Source organism: Punica granatum, unplaced genomic scaffold (assembly GCF_007655135.1).
Source record: "Punica granatum isolate Tunisia-2019 unplaced genomic scaffold, ASM765513v2 Contig00640, whole genome shotgun sequence".
NCBI classification, from domain to species: domain Eukaryota; kingdom Viridiplantae; phylum Streptophyta; class Magnoliopsida; order Myrtales; family Lythraceae; genus Punica; species Punica granatum.
Window position 1 is genome coordinate 10,918 of NW_022204486.1, and position 7,027 is coordinate 17,944.

The 7,027-nt window shown below is 39.9% G+C and overlaps 1 long non-coding RNA gene across 1 annotated transcript; it reads left to right on the forward strand.

The window, feature by feature from the left end:
- Positions 1-476: 476 nt before the first annotated feature.
- On the forward strand, positions 477-6,620 carry LOC116191980. The gene is made up of 2 exons (XR_004153988.1): positions 477-2,045; positions 6,331-6,620. It is a non-coding gene; the product is annotated as an uncharacterized LOC116191980 (long non-coding RNA).
- The last annotated feature ends 407 nt before the right edge of the window (positions 6,621-7,027 follow it).

A 7,027-nucleotide genomic window follows, 5' to 3' on the forward strand; every position in this document is an offset into this window, starting at 1 on the left:
GGACAGACTCTACCAATCGAGGGAGAAAATCCATAAACAATTCAATTCTTCGCGTTTTCGAGCATGGCCAACGGCATTGGATTCCCAATTCACTGGAGATTCAGAAAATCAAGAAAAAGGGGATGCATTTTTGGCTAGATTAGTACAGAATTAAGGGTCTCTTCACAGATAAGGACCAAATTTCCCGGTTCGGGCCAGCTATCGAAGAAAAATTGTTTCGAGAACTTTCCGAGGTCGAACGATCTTCAAACTTTACAAGGATGTGCCCAGCTCATGTAGGGATCAAGGAAAAATATCACATAGACCGAAAGGTTCATGAGAAATTCAGGAAAATTCCGGATGTTCGGGTCATCCCATGGACCAATGGTCACAGCTCTGCCCCTCCTGCCCTTTTTCCCCGCTGCCCCCATTTCCTCTTCGGGTTCTTCTTCTCTTTTTTTTTCTTTTCTTTTTTCCGGCGGGTCCAAAAAAAGAAAAAAACCTCCAGCTCACTCTCAGCTGAGGCTCCCTTAGCTGGAAACGAAAAAAAAACCCTAAGGCTGGAGAGAAAAGAAAGATAAAAGAAAACCCTAGAGGCTCCTCCAGCTCCCTCACGCCGCCTCGAGCTCCCTCGGACGACTCCCCCAACACCCTCACAGAGAAATCAGAGAGCAGCAATCCCCTTCTTCTTCAATCTCTCTCTCTCTCGAGCCTTTCCACCATGGCACCGAGCAACAACTTTCCTAGAGCATAAGAGGAGTTAGGTGAACTTCTTTAATCTCAAATGAATTGTTCATGCTTGGGTTGTGTTGTGGAGTGATTATTCGGAATATTGAAGTAGCCTAGCTCAATGTTGACGGTTACATATTAAGCCCGAAGGTGAGGCCGAACTTCAGGATTTTTTTTTTTCTCACTCGAATCGGGATGCGTGGGAACGAATTTTAGAACCTGCTGTGACACTTGAGGGTATGGCTGAGATTGCATTAAAGTTTCATTCAATTCATGGCCGATGCACTTGGTTTTGGCTTGGGTGAAATGATGCTGGAGTTATGGGCTGACTTAAGTGATGATCCATGGATGTGTATTAGCATGTTCGACATGATTTTCCGTGATTTAATGCTGCGCGCGTGTATGAGGCTGAGTTATCTGCTGATTGCTCCATTGATTGTGAGTTATTTCATGCAATCTTGAGAATCTTGGAACATATGCATCATATGGGCTGAGTTACGTGGCTCTATGTTGATTATTTCGAGTGTGTTTGGCATGGTTTTGATGAGATCGTCCCATCTGAATGCTGGATAGAGTTGTGGGTTGATCCTTGGTCCGCACGAGGTGATTCTAACTTGACTTTTGATGTTTAAAGACCAAGCGTGAGTTAGTGACTTAATTGCATGACAATTCTTGTATGAGTCAGATTTTTATTTTAGTACGACCTTGAAATCGTTGTATTATATGCAAGCACGTGGCTGATTAAATTTTTATAGTTACTTGGTGGGGTCATCCTTAATCACTTGAAGTGGGCCTCTGTTGAAGCTAGATGCCTTTGGATTTTCTTTTCTCATGTTCCATGACTTAATAGTCTCTTGAAGGTCGATGTGAAGGACTTTTACATGCTGATCATCCTCTGTTGAGGGCCTTAAAGGCTCGATTTGGCTGCTTTCGAGTCACTGGATGAGTCGTTATCATGCTTGGATGTCAAAGTATCGATTTTCTTGGCATTTCATGCCATTTTGGATGTTATGAGGACTTTAAAGTCATGATCAGATTTGAATTGTGGTCTTGGAGCTCTTCTTGTTTGTTTCATTCTCGATCTCGTTCATAGACCGAACATTTGGTTTTGCTTCGATTCTCCCGTGTTCGTTTCTTGTTTACATATCCCTTCGAGTCTTGGAGTGAAGAGAAGAAAATTGAAGAGACGAGAATACAATAAGCCGATGTCGATGGGGCTCGAAGACGGTGTGGAGGTCGATCTAGGCTTAGATCGATCCCGACTTGAAGGCCACCTAGGTCCGTGGTTGTCATGGGATCTTCCGAGCTGATCGATCCCAGGAATCTCCTAGGATAAGGTATAATTCTTCAATCCTAGTGGCATGTCTAGGACTCCCATTTGATGTGATTGCGTGATACCTCGGGAAATGAATAATAAAGTGGGTCCTATGAACTGTGATGATGAGCGGGGCCATTTCAAACTTGGTTTAATAAACTTTTCAAGTTGTCTTAGATCAGTCCTCGAGATTTTTAGCCAAATTTCCAAATCAGTCCCTGTCCTTTCAAAATTACTTTAATTCGATTCTTGAGCAATTTATGAGATGTGTGTTATGATCGTGAGTGATATATGATCATATGCGACCGTATTTCATTTTTGGTTTTGATTGAATGATAAATCGTAAGTCAAATGCTTTAGACTTAAAGAAATCGCTCATAGATCCATAATTTCTAATGCAAAGGATACATCAAATGGTTTAATTAATCACTTGGACTTAAAGTCGACAAATTAATTCTATTGTGATTTTGTCCATATTCGTGTTCTTGGAATATTTAAAATGTGTCTTTGATCAAAATCTCACATGAATCGGTTTAATAATGCAAACTCGGCCTAAAAATAAAAAATTTTAAATTTCAAGACGGTCGGAAATTAGAGTTTACTGGGCGGCCCACTAATGGCTAGTCCGATGACTCGAAATCCGCAAACTAAAGCATTCAACAAATTTCTAATTAACCCAAAATTCTACATATGGGATAATCGGGATGTTAAATTTGGCTAAATTAAATCACTTGACTCCTTTAATGAATTGTACGAACCGATTAACAATCTGTAATCACGTCGACAGTTCAAGAACTGTTAGTCATGCCCTTTTCAAATTCACAATTTCAAAAGCACCGAGATACGTGCAACGTAATCTTGATTTTCATATACACACATATTTACCGATTCAAGAGCGTGACTATCGGTTCTTGTCCTGCCGTAATCTTAGTGTAGGTTTGTGTATAGAATTGGTCAAAACATGGAAAAACAAATTAATCACAAACTCGGCTTAATCAAGCATGGGCAAATAGTCAAGTAGAGGGTTAGGTTCTGGGTTTTAGGTGAAAATACTCTTAATATGTAAAAGTCATATTGTCACGATACAAAATAATTTAAAAATATCCCACACATTTAGAACTTGACTACATACATCATGTCTGTCGAGTCCGTTAAAGTAATGTCGAATGGTACATACCCTATCCATCATCCCTTTTGTTTGTTTTAAGGTAGGATTTGTATGCCAAGATATCTCGGTTAATAATTAGTTAATTCACGTAAATTCGACGATAACAAGAAACTTCATTGTTTGTTTATTTGAGCTTGCTTGTTACATTTTTGCACTTGTTTGTTATGCGGATCGAGCCCGATCCTTTAGGACTCGATTCACACTGGGTCCAACGCCCATAACCATCGATCACGGGGTCCAATGCCCCCATACATCGAGTACGCATTTAATTTAATTTTCGGTCTTTTCCAAAACCATACGGTGAGCATGAGTGAAATCATGGCCGAATGCGAACCGACCGGGATTTAGTCATTGTAGCTTGTCATTTATTTATTTGAGAGAACAATGTAAGGGTTTATGATGTATATTTATTCATGTAATAATCCCGGTCGGAGAGTGGACGGTTCAAGTGTCTCTTCGAATTTACGGTGTCAAAACGGGCGAGTCGAGTGCAACTCTAAATCATGCGGTAAATAAATAAGATGGCAAGCCTAGCAAGCTAGAGTACCGAAAGGGCGTGTGGGATATAGGCCCACACGTAATAGAACTCTCGAATTCAGAATTTCCGATTTCGTACAAGACCATTGCCTTAGCATACTAGGTGTATCCATACCCCTAGACCCGGGCGACTCACCGGCCCTCGACCTTCGGGTCGTAAACAGATAATGGCGACTCCTTCTCACGTGCGTCCGCCGCGCGTCCCCGAGAAGGTGGACACTCCCAAGCCGCGTTGCATTTAGGCGCGCGCATGCGTGTCCTGACGAGACGAAATTCGGGTGCGCACAGGTATAGCTCTCATTTTTTTCAAAGTTTCCTAGGCTACTGTAGGGAGGGACTTAACTTCAACTACAAAACGTTTCTTTGCTAGTGAAAAGCTCTTAAAAGAGGTAAACAATACTCGTATAACTCTTGTCCAAAAGGTTCCAAATTCTTCAAGGATGACTGAGTACAGGCTCATATCAAGTTGTAATGTAATTTACAAGTGTATTACTAAGGTTCTAGCTAATCGATTAAAGAGTATCATGCCTTACTTTATCTCACCAAACCAGTGTGCCTTTGTGAGTGGCAGAAATATTGATGATAACATACTCTTGGCCCATGAACTAGTGAAAGGATATAACAGAAAGGGAGTAAGTCCTCGATGTGCTATTAAGGCAGATATTATGAAGGCTTTTGATTATGTTGATTGGGGTTTTCTGAAGAATATCTTTCAAGCCATTGGTATGCCTATTGTGTTTACTCACTAGGTGTTTGAGAGTGTCATAGAACTTCGTTACTCAGTCCTTGTGAATGGTGGCTTGGAAGGGTATTTTCAGGGGAAAAAAAGGGCTCAGACAAGGTGATCTTCTGTCTCCCTACTTGTTTGTTATGGCTATTGAAATTCTCTCTAAGCTTCTCAATAGAGTTGTTGTCAATGGCCTTATTGCCTACCACCCTTATTGTAAGAAAATTAAGCTTACTCATCTTGGATTTGTTGATGACTTAGTTGTATTCATGGAAGGTGAGCTTGATTCCATCAAGACTGATCTCGTTATTTTTGATGAATTTTATAGCATGTCTGGCTTAAGATTGAACTCAGCTAAGTCTGAAATATAATGTGTTGGGATGGAAGCACATATTGTGAGTGAGATTCTTGATTTGAGTGATTTTAAGAGGGGTTCCTTTCTTGTGAGATACTTGGGAGTGCCTCATATTGCAAGTAGGCTCACTGATAGGGATTGTAAACCTCTCATTGATAAGATCACTAGCCATATTGATGGTTGGGCAATGAGGAAATTATCATATGCAGGCATACTCCAACTCATTATGTCATTCACTCTTTAGTGAACTTCTGGTGTCTGAATTTATTTTGCCTCAATAAGTGTTGAAGATAATGGAGAAAAAGTGCAAGACTTTTTCTTTGGAAAGGTTAAGATGGTGATGGCAGAGGTGTTAAGATGAAATGGGATATTGTATGTCTTCCAAAAAATGAAGGAGGACTAGGGATTAAGGATTTCTATACTTGGAATCTCTCTTATAATAAGAAGTTGATTTGGCTTCTTTACAAGAAGGCCGGCTCCTTTTGGATTGCATGGTTGGAGGCTTATATTCATTAAGGGAATGAGTTTTTGGAGTTTGCAGTGTCTAAATTACTGCTCTTATGCTTGGAGGGAGCTCCTCAAGATAAGGCCATTGAACTATATCCCATTATTCAACATAAAGTGGGTGACGACAATTTTATTTTTTTCTGGTATGATAATTGGATTGAGAATAGTCCCTTATTTGGCGAGGGCCTGCTGTATGATATACTACACAATGCCACTGTTACTAGTGGTTTGAGTACTACCAGTTGGCTTCTTAGAGAATGTAGGGATGAAAGAAAAAGGAATATTCAAAGGCTCCTCCACGAAACAATTCTGGTTCTGGGAAAACAGGATTCTGTTTATTGGAAGGTTGGGAAGAATGGGAGTTTCTCTCTGGTAGTACATAGAATGAGATGAGAGCTAAAGGTAGAAAAGTCCATTAGTATAAACGTGTTTGGTTTAATCCATGTATAGCCAAACATTGTTTAATTAGTTGGCTTGTAATTAATAACACGCTCAACACTATGAATCGAGTAATGAGGTGGAATCCTACTCCCAGTACTATCTACAAATTTTGTGGAGATGAAGTGGAGAGCAGGGATCACATCTTTTATGCTTGTTCATTCGTGATAGGTTCATGGGTGACTATCCTACAGAAGTGTGGCATAAGTAGAAGCATTGGTGATTGGAATTGTGAGCTTCAATGGGCTGCTAGCACACTCAGAGGGAAATCTACGGATATTGTTCTCACCAAATTGATATGGCATGCTTTTATATATTTTATTTGCAGGGAACATAACTTAGTAGCCTTCCCAATGGAAAGCCCCTCAACGGATTATATCCTTCTATTGTGTTGAAATTTTTGGTTTCCATTGGTGCAAATCCAATCATTTCAATTTGGAATTGAAGATGAAAAAAATTTCTCATTTGTAACAAATGGTTATCCATTAAGCGAGGGAAATCTGATTTTCAAAGCCGAAATCTTATGTCTCTACTCTTGCAAAAACGAACTAAAGAATTCTTCATGTTGTTCATAGTTATGTTCGAGAGCGAATGATTGGAGTTAAGAAGATTGAGCAGAGAGTTACAATAGAAGCCCAAAAGAAGTTGTTGATGGATCTGGGAGTATTCTCTTGATAGACTATCTCTTGATAGATCAGTAACTTAGTATGCTTTGTTGCTCATATGTTTTGTTTGGATTTTCAGACTGTATGGCATGCATGCCATTTGTTTGGGCCTTGTGCCTTGTATTGGTTTGGCCTTTTGGCCTTGTATTTCGATCCTTTGATTGATTAATGGAGGAGCGTGTTAATTCAGATCAAAAAAATGTTTTGCATGTTGTCTGATGTTATCAACATCAGCAACAGCAAACGTAGGTTTCAAAGTGTGGTCCTAAACTTGAGGGACACACGGGCCGAGTTATGTGCGCTTTGGTCGTGTAGGGAAGCATAGGATGATATATTCATTAATTACAAGGTGTAGCTCAGCTACCACTGAACTCTCAGTGTATAAATTTTACAGTTTAAAACTCATTAAAGTCACATTCTGATCGACACCAAAACGATCAATTGAAATTTACCTCAACCAATAAGTTTAGAATACGCGCTGTCTAACTAAAAAATCTCATTCATTCATCCAACAAAGTTCATATCATGTTCTGTCGTGGTCAATGGGTCATTCATTCGGTCAACCTCTTGAATCATTGGATGGGATTTAAAGGTTTTAGGATTTTCG